This window comes from Hippopotamus amphibius, chromosome 4 (assembly GCF_030028045.1).
Source record: "Hippopotamus amphibius kiboko isolate mHipAmp2 chromosome 4, mHipAmp2.hap2, whole genome shotgun sequence".
In the NCBI taxonomy this organism is placed as follows: domain Eukaryota; kingdom Metazoa; phylum Chordata; class Mammalia; order Artiodactyla; family Hippopotamidae; genus Hippopotamus; species Hippopotamus amphibius.
In genome coordinates, this window is record NC_080189.1 from 70,854,310 (window position 1) to 70,867,362 (window position 13,053).

Genomic DNA, 13,053 nt, shown 5'->3' on the forward strand with positions numbered 1-13,053 from the left:
ATGCATTTTATGGCATTTGAGTGTATAAGGGGAGACTGCTGCCCTCAGGCTGCCCTCATGATTCCCGAGCTGTAGAAACTTGTGATCCTGTCCCAAGATACTACAAGTGGAAAGGGTGAGTAATTTCTTGAGAATGGCTTGAACTGCCAGAGTTGAAAGACTATAGAAGTCCACAAGGTTGAATAACTTTGAAAGAGATTTACCTAAGACAACGTTTTATTTGCCACATCTGAATGACCCAAGTTCAAGCAAAGCTGTGGAGTGGTAGGTACCACTAGATCAGGCAAAGAGAGCAAGATGAAATGGCTTAGCCAGACGGAACATCTTCCATAGCAAAAGACTGTGCAGTACCCAAGATGAGGGATGGGCAGGATACCCACACTAAAAACCTCATAATGTCGCCCTATTTAAAAAAGAGCAAGCATTAAAATCCTGCCATGCCAGCGAGCACTTGACAGCCAAATAAGATCTCCAAACAGCACCAACTAAGTACTTTTCTCCTCCTTTATACCTTACTCTTCTGTCCCATCCAATCCTCAGGCAAAGGATGGCAAGTTAGGAAGATATAAAATAAGAAAGGATACTCATTGCATCCCTTCCCAACCTTCTGGGTCAGGACCAAGAGAAAAGGAAGAGCATTAAACTGGATATGAGAAGCTCAGTTTAGAATGTACTTTTAATACCATAAAAATGAAATTGAAAGTGACCAGAAAATATCTCCTAGGTGTGAGAAAGGGATGAATATCTGACAGAGAACTTTTCAAAAAGGTCAGAAGAAAAATAAAGCTATTTCTAATTTTATACTACAGAGTCCAGCCCATGTAGTTGGCTCAGTCCAGATTTTACTTTCTACTTTCTTTTTAGCTAATCAGTCAACTAGTTTTAGGGAGGGATGAGTAAAAAAAAAAGGGGGGGGGGATATTTTTGTACATGTTCAAAATTCAGGAAAATATCTCAAATGTTATAGTTACTCTAAAGTATATTTATTTTGCATATTTACAGTTTTTAATTTATATACCCTCAACTTAATCTTCTTCGTAACACTACTTTATATAGAATATTGCATCTATTCTATGAGAATATGAGAGCAAACTCCTTTTCTAGACTTTTATTTAGCCAGACTTAAACCAGACTTTTGATCCCCAAAACTTTCCCACTCTTTAAAGTGAGGCTTTTATTACCTGTTCTCAGTAAAGTTCAGTATCAGCGCCTGAAAGTGTCTGCCTTCTGTGAAAGCTAATTTATCTTTGCTGAAGGCTCTTCTGAGTTCCCTACCCCTCATCCCCAGGAGGAAGTTCCCATGGCCAGAATGTGCTGTGTGTCTCCAAATGGCTTTCCTAGGAGACTGTCTTGCAGGCTGACTTACACTGATCAGACGTGAGGATTTTGAAACTTCACAAATATTTATCAAAAAGATTTACGATACTTGGATTTTTATAACTGCCTGTTGATACAACTGCCACATCAGACTGCCTAAAAAATAAAATGGATTACTCATCCGGCAGGAGTACAAAAGACCCACTAGTAATTATATAACCCCCTGTGAACTACAGGATAATGAAGGTGAGGGTCCAAGGAAAGGTTTCTGGGATTATTTTTTCACCCCATGCAGGATGAATTATGCTGTTCAGGTAAGAGTAATGAAACAGTGAAACAGGGAGGAAGTGCTTTCAAGAACCAATTTACTGATAGCAAAGACCAGGAAGTAGTGATATGTGTTGCACAAATATCCACTTCCTTGTCCCTTGTCACACACAAGGTCCAGCCACACCACCGAGTCACCCAGCAGCTGTCACTCTCTTGTCTTCAGCCTTCTTCCACCTTCCCAGTTTCTTCCACTAGAACTCAGGCAACCCTAGAGATTCAACGACACAGTGGGTGGGGTGAAGAAGGATTTCTGTGTGTACTTTTCCCTCTCCTCTATTTCCCTGAGCAGACTGCCCTACCCATCACCACCATGAGAGAGGAAAGCAGGAGCCAGTCCAGTGCCCACTGGAGGTGGCACAGTATGACTTAGGGTACAGCTCTGACTGGCCTGAGAGGTGAAGTGTTAACAGCATGAATTAAGCAAATCTGTTCACCCCTGAGCATTTCTTCCTCCCATCCTTCCACTTTGTCCTTCTCCCCACCCCAAGCCTTCTTAAAAAGCTGTCCCGGGGAAAATAACCACAACCACCACCTCACTAACGAAGCTCATCGAGAGTGTCTCCTTACACATGACTATCTAAGGAAGCTAAAGTGCTCCGGGAAATATTAACTTAAAGAGAAGAGCAACATCTTAGGAGCACAATCATTAAAGGAAAAAATATGTACAGTGTTTACTAAACCAGAATGAATAAACCAAAAACAATATTTGAAAGTAAACATATGAAATATCTTCAGAGACAGAGAGGATACTGAAACAAGAAATGGGGGTTTGGGACGGGGTGGGGGAAGTCATGTAAAAAATAGGTATGCTGCAATGGGCAAAGTAATGCTATTTTTCAATAGCATTACTATTGAAAAAATAATGTAATAAATCGATTGATTATTATAGATACAGCGGCAGAACTAGAAGATTAAGTGGAAGAATTTGCTCAGTCAAAGGTGATAGGGTATGTTCTCCAAAGTATTGCTTAATCCATTAGATAACCTTCTGTCTGTTACAATCTAATACAATCTCCTTTTCAGAAAATCATTACTTCTCCCTATTTATGTCATAGTCAAACTGCCTTCACCCCCATTCGCATTACTACACTGTAAACATAACATATCAGGACCCAATATCTGCATCCAGACAGAAGATTACTTCACAGTTTTATTTCAGATCTTGGGTTGGTGGTGGATGCCTGGCTACATTGGTATAAATAAAGCATCAATCCTGGTGACTGTCTCCAACCCAAGATGGTTTGGCCTCTGACATTTTCACTTCCAGAAATTGAAATTGCCTGTGACCAACACATTCTATCCTGCCCCACCCCCACCCAAAAGATGGCAAATACATTGATAAATGGATAAAAGAAATTAAATCCCTTTTCACCAGGTACCCTGTTATATACAGTGAGACTTGATATGTTCAAGGAAACATCTGTGCTGATGGTTAAGTATGACCTGCTCAAAAAATGAAACAAAACAGACTGCTTTAAGAATCTGAAATATTTGTTCCTTTTTAATATCAGGCTGACGAATAAACTTGAACACATACTCAAATTTACCTATCCTTTTGGGCTGGAGGAAAATACTTTGGACTGGGACTACATTCAAATTCTACATACAGCCTCAATACTAGTTTGGGATGCCATAACAGGCAGTGTCTCCCAACCCCACCATCTACTACTACAAGTATTGTGAAGAGTAACTGTTTGAATTGCAAAATATTCTTCCTGAGGCCACAGGATTTAAAGTTATGCCCCTAAAATTGTGGTGTCATATAAGATCCACAACATGATTTCCCATGTCAAAAATAGGACATTCATGTCATTCACACTACATTAAACACCTACAGTGGGCCAGGATTTTTTTTTTTTTTTTACAAAGGAAAGAAAAATCACCATATTCATGCAAATACCTAATGTTATTTGGAAGAAAGATTTTAGATACAGAGAATCATTTATGTTAGTTGTTTTTAAATCACTACCATACGACAGCACTGGCTTTCAATGTACTAATTTTAGTAGTCCCTAATGCACAGATAATGACAGCACCTTAAATATAGAAAAGTTTTTCTCTAGAGGACAGAAATTCCAGAAATGTATTGGAAAACTACTGAAATACATGTCTTGTGGAAGCAATTAATAGGAAATGTGTATCTGACTCAGATTTAATGCTGTCCTACTGCTTCTTTATACTGTAAAATGTGATTTACAGTCCATGTATAAAACACTGCTTTTCCTATATATGGGCAAGTGGGTAGAAGAACCCACTTGGTCATATGATGTCTGTAACAATAAGGCCTACAAAATATGTATACACTATTTTTAAATGATTTATACAGTCTTGGAAAGAGAAGAAAAGAGACAGAAAAAAAAAATAAGGATTTAATTAGCTTGTGGGTTGAGTAACTTCCAAAGGCTAATACCTCTTCTTGCACAAAAAGATGATTTTCTGGTGACATCATCCATTACAACATGCAGGATATAAAGAGAGGACACTGCAGAGTCATTACCATGACCTATAAAATAGAGATACAAGTGTCTGCTTCATTAGCTCATCATCAAGTTTTGGCTTTTAAAGATACACAAAACTGGCTATGTAAGGCATTAACCATTACACACTTGGCCTCAAGTCTCCTCAGTTGGCTTAAAATCTCTAACTTATTCTTGCTGGTAACTAAAAACATTAAGAAATGAAAAAAGTGAACAAAGTTTATAAAAGGGAAAAATTAGCTTTCTTAGACTGTGTTTACATAACACAAAAATGACGGAGGAAACAAGAAGAAGAAACAAAAGTCATGACTGGTAGTGGTAATATTTTCCCCTACAGTTACCTAGCTGCACCACTTGAGTGAATTAGAAACAAACATGTCAAGAAGAAACAAAAGCATACATGCTCTGAAGCAATATACTTGGAATCAGACCTCAAAGAATCCATTAAATCAAAGATCATGACTTCAAAGTCAAAAATCAGAATGCATGTAAGGAAATGCGGCAGCATGAGATGGAGTGATCAGAAAATATACAGCAGATTCAGATTAGCAAAACTTTTAGATATTGGAATTATTTGACAATAAACAAAGTAAGTGTGTTTTATACGTCTACAGAAATAATGTATAAATAAGAAAAGCATAACCAGACAGTTCTAATATATAAAATTCCTAGAAATAAAAATATATATATTTAGATACAAAAATTCGATGTATAGGTTAAACAACAAATTAGAAATGAAAGATGAGAACACAATTAAACTGATAGAAAAATCTGAAGTAACTGTCCAAATATAGAATGAGATAGAAAGTATGGTCAGAAGTTAAAGAATGAGAGGGATAAAATGAGAAGACCTAATATCTATGTATAACAGAGTTTCAGTAATACAAAAATGAGAGAATAGGGTGAAGTTATTGTTCTAAAAGATGATGACTAAGAATTTTGCAGAATTGTTAGATTTTTAGTTTTAGGAATCCAAGTGAATTATAAGTGGGATAAACATCATAGAACACTGAAGCAAAGAAAAAATCTTAAACATAGCCAGAGATGGAATAATACTCAGCAATAAAAAGAAGTTAACATGCTGCAAAATGGATGAATGTCAAAAAATCATGCTGAGCCAAAGAAACCAGATGCAAAAGACTGCATAGCATATGACTGAGTTTATGAAATGTCCAAAATTTATAGAGAGAAGGCAGATCAATTTTGGACTAGAGATAGGAGAAGAAATTAACTGCAAATGGTCATGGGGAAACTGTGGGGAGATGGAAATGTTCAACAACCAGACTGTAGTGATAGATATACAGCCCTATACACTTACTAAAATCATCAAACTGTGCACTTTAAAAAAAAAAGGATAAGGGGAGCTCTGAAAGTAAGAAAATAGAATAAGATATATCAGACAAACAAGCCAAAAGAAAGGTGGATTAGCTAAATTGATGTAAGTTAAACATAATTTATGATCTAACATTACTAGAAATAGACCTGGTCATGTTACAATAATAAAAGATTTAAATCACCAGGTAGATGCAAAAGTTCTAAATTTGTATGTAACTAATAATATAGATCAAAATACATAAAGCAAAAATCTACAGAACTACAAAATGATAATAAGTCCATCACCACAGTGGGAAGTTTAAAAATATCCTTAGCAATTAATTAAGCAGACAAAAATATCAGTAAGGCCATAGAATATTTGAACAGTATATTTACTAATTTTAAACTAATGGACGTGTAAAATCCATTACACCTAATAAAATTTTTATGCATAAAGAAAAAATATAAAAGTTGCTAGAAAGCACACCTCAAAAGAACTTTCAAGGATTTATACCATGCAGATCACATAAATAAAAATCATAATGGAAAGTGATAATATTAGAACTGAAAGAGAATGAAATATAGTTATACATATCAAAGCTTGTAGAACATAGCTAAAGCAGTACTGAGACACTGCCTTAAGAAATTTTCATAACACAAAACCTGAAAACTAATAAACTAAGCAACAACTTACAATAATAGGCAAAACCCAATGAAAGTAGTAAAAGGGAACAGAAATGAAATTTAAGTAGAAAAAAAGATATAACAGAGATAAACAAAAGTTTAAAAGTTGGTTGTTGTTGTTGTTTTAACCCCAGCTAATAAATAGAAAGATTGGCAAGATCAAGAAAACAAAGGAAAACTCACAAGCATTAGAAATGAAAAGGGGGGGCTTAATGAGAGAGATTAGAAGATTATTAGGAGGATATTCTGAACAACCTTACATCACTAAATTTGAAAACTTAGCTAAAATTAATAAATTTTAAAAAATAATTTAACAAAAATGATTCAAGGAGAAAAACTAAAAATACTGAAACACTAAAATTAATAAAATTAACCAATAGTTTATAATCATTCCCAAAGGAAAACACCAAGACTAAAGGACATGACAAGCAAGGTCTACCAATCATTTTCGGGTCCATATACAAGAATCCTACAAACATTAATCCAGAAAACAGAAAAACAAAGAACACTACCCAACTCATTTTCTGAAACCAGTAAAACTTTTGAGACCAAAACCAAAGAAGGTCTGTATGTGAAAGAAAACTTAGAGGCCAAACCCACTCTGGAACGTGGATGCACCTAAATAAAATATTAGCAGACCAAATCCAGCAGTGAATATAAAATCCATCATGATCAATTTGGGTTGAAATGGAAGGTTAGCGTAATATAAGAAAATCAATGATTCAACACATTAACATTATAGGAGGAGAATCATATAATCATTACAATAGGTACAGAAAAAGCATTAGATGCAATTTAGTAGTATCCAATTTCAAAAAATTACATACACACTAGGAACAGAAAGGAATCTAAGGAATCTGATAAGGTGTGTCCACAGAAGCTATGGCCAGTATGGTGCTTCATGGCAAAATGTGAATGCATTCCTTTCATAAGCGCAAGACAAGTGTGCCTGCTGTCATCCTACAGAGCTATCAATTGCAGTGGTTATCTTGTGCCAAGCATGGTTTTTACACTGCTTTTAGACAGTGGATAGAGGATTTGGTAAGGTTCAAGATCAAGTGTTAATAAAGTATCTCTCAGGGATGCCAATAGCAACTGACAAATTTTGCCTGGTGACAGGCAAAAGCTACTAAAATTTCCAGAAGAGCTGCAAAGCAATGACAACAGTTTCCCCAGAGTCTCTGCAATGCAAAGTGAAACTTGTTTATTGTGCAAGATTAGGCAATGCAATATTTCTGATGAGATAACATTTTGAACTCTTGGAATTATTTTCATTTTCTGAAAACAGTGATAGCAATCTACTTTACAACAGAACACTGAGAAAAAATTGCCTGTGTGTGGTCAGTGATTCCTCATCCTTCAAGGAAAAACAGCATAAACACTGAAATACTGTACCTCCTATTTAACGATATCTTTAAAAGGATACTGGAGGTCAAACTTAAACACAACTGGACACCCAAGGGTTCAGTTTGTCTTATTTTTTATTTTTTACTGCATTCTACTACCTGCCCCACCCCAGAAATATAACAATGATTTTCTGAAATGAAGGAAGGAAGGAAGGTAGGAAGGAGGTAGGGAGAGAGGGAGGGGGGAAGAGAGGGAAGAGAGAGACAGACAGAAAGATATAAGGAGGGAGGGAGAGAAGAAGAAAAGAAAATTGAAAGATTCAATGAGCTAAGGAAAAGTAAAAAATTATTTTTATTCATTTTATTTAACCCTTTATAAGATGTGATGCTACAGATGCTAGGGAATGTATCACACTCAGTTGTTTCAATGGCATGCGTGGAACATCTATGACACATCAGGCACAGTGCTGGGCTCTGAGTAGAGAAATGAAAAGGCATGAACCATTCATTCTCTCAAGGTGTTCTGAGTTTAGTGGAAATTGGGAACATGCGTGTACTCCTCCAGGCAACTAAAAAGATGTTTTACAGACATCTGAGCACATGTCAAGAGATACTTTGAAAAATACTATGTAAAAAGTTTAACATCAAAATGTCAACATAGATGTGATACACCTATACTTGGTTGCTAACAAAGAGAAATGTTAAAGAAAAACAATCAGACTACAATACAAATTAATAATTTGAAGAAATAATTTTAAAATGAAAAATTTGAAGTAGAAAACATATATATACACATATATATGTATATATATATGTGTATATATATATATATGATATTCCGTCATAGGACAATGCCTTTTTTAAAAGCTGGATGTTTTGTCTTGTAAAATTTTTCAAGCTCAGTTGCACGTATCGGTGATTTGAACCTGAACTTAGCAGTACAGCCTCTGACCTAAGAAAGCTGTTGTGCCTAAAAGGATAATCAATGGTCAAGGAAATAACGGAGGGATGTCCACACTGGACTCACTGCAGGACTTAGAGAAAATTTTGGTAAGTTGGGGGACTTGACTATTGTAAGTCTAAAATAGTAATGGTAGCCATAATGTATTGAGCACATGTTGCATTTTGGGCTCTATGCCAAGCACCTGATACACAGCATTCCAAACTAATAGTTTAGATTTTGGTCTGACACGTACCTGATGTAAATTTTGGTCAAACCATTTTTCTTTCTGCCCATTGACCATGGCAAGGTTTAGACACTCAATTCCTTTTATCAAAAGGTAGATCAAGAATCAACCAGCGTGTCACAAACCTCCACTCTCGCCTTCTTCGTTCCCCAGAACTTCCCATGAATGGTCTGAGTGAAGCCAGAGTCCCACAGATGCTACTTTTCCTATCCCTCTCTGATGGATCCTGTGTGAATTGAGCAAAAGCTAAAAAAAAAAAAAACTTTCAAATCAACGGTGAGACATTCTAAGAAGGTGGACGTTAACAAAAAAAGGCATAAAGACAGGGCTAGCATACATGTAGGGCTATTAATTGAAATCACCTTTCCACAGAAAAATCTGAGAACAGTGACTAAAGGTTCAGAAAGTTCATTTCCTTTGATCCACCAATTTTCATGTCAGTCTTTTCTAGTTCAATCTAAGCAGAAGTATACACAAATATGTGTGACCATGAATAGTCAACAGTTTGTTTATAATAGCATAAAATATGGAAACAATCTAAATTTCCAACAATGGAGCAATGGATAATTCTCTTAGGATAGAGTAATAGGTAGCTATCGAAAATCATGTTATAAAAGGGGGTTTCTAAACCTCAGCATTATTGACATTTTGGAACGCATAATCTTCATTGTGGGGACTATCCTGTGCGTTGTAGGATATGGGGCAACAGTCCGAGCGCCTACCCAGTAGATGCCAGAAGCCATAATTGTTTTCAGATGTTACCAAATGTCCTCGGGGTGAAAACTGCCCCGGTTGGTAATCACTGTTATACAGGAATATTTATTGTCATGGAAAAATGTCCACAATGAGCTAAAAGATGAAAGAAGGAGGCTACAAAGCACTATGACAAATATACTCCTCTCTCCTTCTCCCCCTGCCACACACAGAAACTTCTTTTTAGATCTGGAAGGATAGGCACTTAAATATTAATTAAAATGATTTCTGGCTGGTGAGATTATAGTGGTCTCTTTTGTCAATCTTTGGTGTTATCTAAATTTTCTAAGTTGAACTTTTATTGCTTTCATTATAAGAAACAAAATGGTTAGCACTTATAAGCATCACTAAATGGGCCTCCAGCATCAATATGACAGTGTGTTTGCTTCCAAAACAAAGGACAGTCAATGGCTAAGGAATGCAATGTCATTACTGAAACGTTTTCTGAAAGGAGACTCTCCTTCCCCACAATACACTGAGTCCTCAGCTGCAGGGATTAAGGAAGGTCTGCAGACAGGCAAAATGGGTCTTCCTCCTCCCCAAGCCAAGCCATTGGCCTGGCTGCTCAGTGTTTGAAAATTTAGGGTTCCAGGTGGAATTTTAGCCCCTAGGCAATTTGGAACAAGTAAACAGAAAACCAACATTCCTGTGGTACTGTGCTTAACAAACCTCCTCTCCAGGGGTGTCTGTGTGTGAAGAATGTGGAAAGAAAATAAGCAGTAGTCACTTATGAAACATTTGGACCTGAAGGTCACAGGCATCATTCCATGTTCCCACATTTCCCATGCCTCTGTTTTCTCTTTCATGCGCACACCTGTACACACACACACATGCTCATTCACACACACACACACACACACACACACACACACTTCCAGAGAAATATTTAGTCAGTAACAAGGCCATTTGAATGAGAACGGTCCAGATTCTGACCTGGAGAACATCCTTGGCCCCCACTGTTATACCGATGGGATCATAGCATTTCCTATGGCATTTCAGTGTGTGAAGATGTTAGATTAATGAGGGGGAGAAGGATGCACCACTGCAAAAGGGAAGCAAAATTGTGCACAGAGAAGCAGCCAGGGACCAAACCTTACCTACTTTCCAGCTCTACCCTGCCTTGGCAAGCGCTCATCCTGCTGTAAATAAGTCTTTCCCAGAGTGATAACTAGAAATCGACCACTGTATCCAGAAATTTTATCTAAATATAAGCTTCAAAAATATTTTCCACATATTAATCACTTACTCCAAAATATCCAAGTTTCTACTGAAATCAACTACATACTAAACTGTGATGGTACTTTCCTCCAAATAACCTTCAAAACCCAGGATGAGGTCAAAGTTAACCCTAGTTCACTGCTGGTGCGAATGTAAATTTGTGCAGCTACTAAGGAAGTCAGTATGGAGCTTCTGCAGTAAATTAAAAATAGGTCTACTATACAATCCAGCAATTCCACTTCTGGGTATACATCCAAAAGAACTGAAATCAGGGTCTCCAAGAGAGATCTGTACTCCCATGTTTGTAGATTATTCATGACAGCCAAAACATGGAAGCAAAATAATGTCCACTGAGGCATGAATGGAAAAAGAACATGTGGTATATAGATAAAATGTATATGTTTATTCAGCCTTTATAAAGAAGGAAATTCTGCCATTTGTGACAACATGGATGAACCTGGGGGACATTATGCTAAGTGAAATAAGACAGACACAGAAGGACAAACACGATTAATACATGATACCACTTATATGAGATATCTAAAATAAGCTCATAGAGGCAGAGAGTGGAATAGAATAGTGGTTGTCAGGGGCTGGAAGGAAGGGGAAATAGGAAAGTATTAGTAAAAGGGTACAACGATTTGTTCATACAAGTCCTACAGACCAGCTGTACAGCACAGTGCCTATAGTTATCAACACTGTATTATATACTTAAAAGTTTGGTGAGAGGGTAGATCTTTATGTTAAGTGTTATTATCACAAGATAGATAGAGTGGGAGAAATAAACCTCAGGATTTGTTGACTACATTACTAAATATATTCCAGTGTTGTTTTTTCCTTTTAAAGACAAAAGTCTTCTGGATCTCTGCTTATAGAAAACCACTTTTACTTATAATCCGTATAAAAGTACTTTGTACCCAAGTGGATAATATATATGTTTTAGATCTTGTGTAATTTTTAGAAAACATGCTAAAAGGTCATACCTACTATATTTCTCCTGATTCGATAACCTTAAAGATTCCTAAATAATGGTCTTAGAGTGGATGTGAGAATTACACTCCTTGAGGCTAGTTCCTTACAAAGCATCTAGGAAGCTTGCCAGGAGTACGTGTAGACAACTCTGAGTGATGCAGAAAAGGGGAGCATGTGTCCCTGAGCCCAGGGACCCTGCGTGGGACGTTTTATCTATGAGGGATATGCCTTTGGGTATGCATTTCAGGGGAGAGAAAGTGCAAAGAGGGGTGAAGGAAGAAAGACTGAAGCTGAGGGGATTCAGTAGAAAGAAGAGAATTTTTTCATAATAGAAGTCAGGCCAAGTGATTCCCCGGGGCAGCCAATTCATTAGCTTGTGAATTCTTGGTGAATTCAGTATGAAGCTGAACAGAGAGAATATTCTCCTCTTCTGCCAAAAGAGACAAAATTTTTTCTCTGCCAAGTTTGAAGAGTAGAATTAAACTCATTAAGCATGTCTAAGATCCCACTTCTATCTCATTCTAATTTTTCCTTCTGGCCTGGATAACATGACCTTCACAGCTCATGCAGATGGATAAAGACTTTGAAAAGAAGCCTGGTTTCGCTCACTCTAAAGACAACACAATACCCTATTAGGAGAGAGGTCAGGGGAGGTGAAGAAGAACCAAGCCCACTGAGAAGGCTGTGATTTACTGGCTGCCTGCTCTTCTCAATTTGCTCTGAGTCTTGTTTCCCTTGAAACGGGCGACGTAAACATCTATAGCGTGCTGAGTGGCTTAGATTGTGGCACACAGGGAAAAGAAAAAGCCACACACACACACACACACACACACACACTCTAAAAATGTAACTGACCAAGAAAGCCATGTAAATATCTAAACCATGTAAATCACAAGATGGTTGATCACGTGTTAAAAACCAATCACAGCCAAAGGTTCAGAAACCCCTGAAAAGGTCATTACTTTCTTCCCTGCCATCTTTTCCTCATAGTCCACTAGCATTGTCAGGAATGCTGTCACATAGAAAAGACCATACAGCTTGTCAAATCGTTCTTGACACAAAACCACAAAGGACCCATTAACAAATAAAATAGCAAATACTGAGTATGCAGAGTACCTCGCAGCACAAAACTCTCACAAAAATCCCCGTTTTTCACTGAGTACTTTCCCCATAGCTCACAAAAAATGGAAAAGAAACACATCTTATAAATCAAATGTTCCAGAAACCAGTCGTCTATGCCACCAAGTATACACCATTGCTGAATTTCCATCTACTCCTGAAGCATGCCTTCATATTAATCCGTAGTGTGACCACCATCCCCAACCCAGGTAGAATGATCCGTCTTAAAACTTTGTTCTTTTATTTTCAGCTGTGATCTTCTTTCCTCTGCTACAACTCAGATCTCTATGGTTTTGGTTTTGGTTTTGGTTTTTCAGTACAAAGAAAATAACTTGA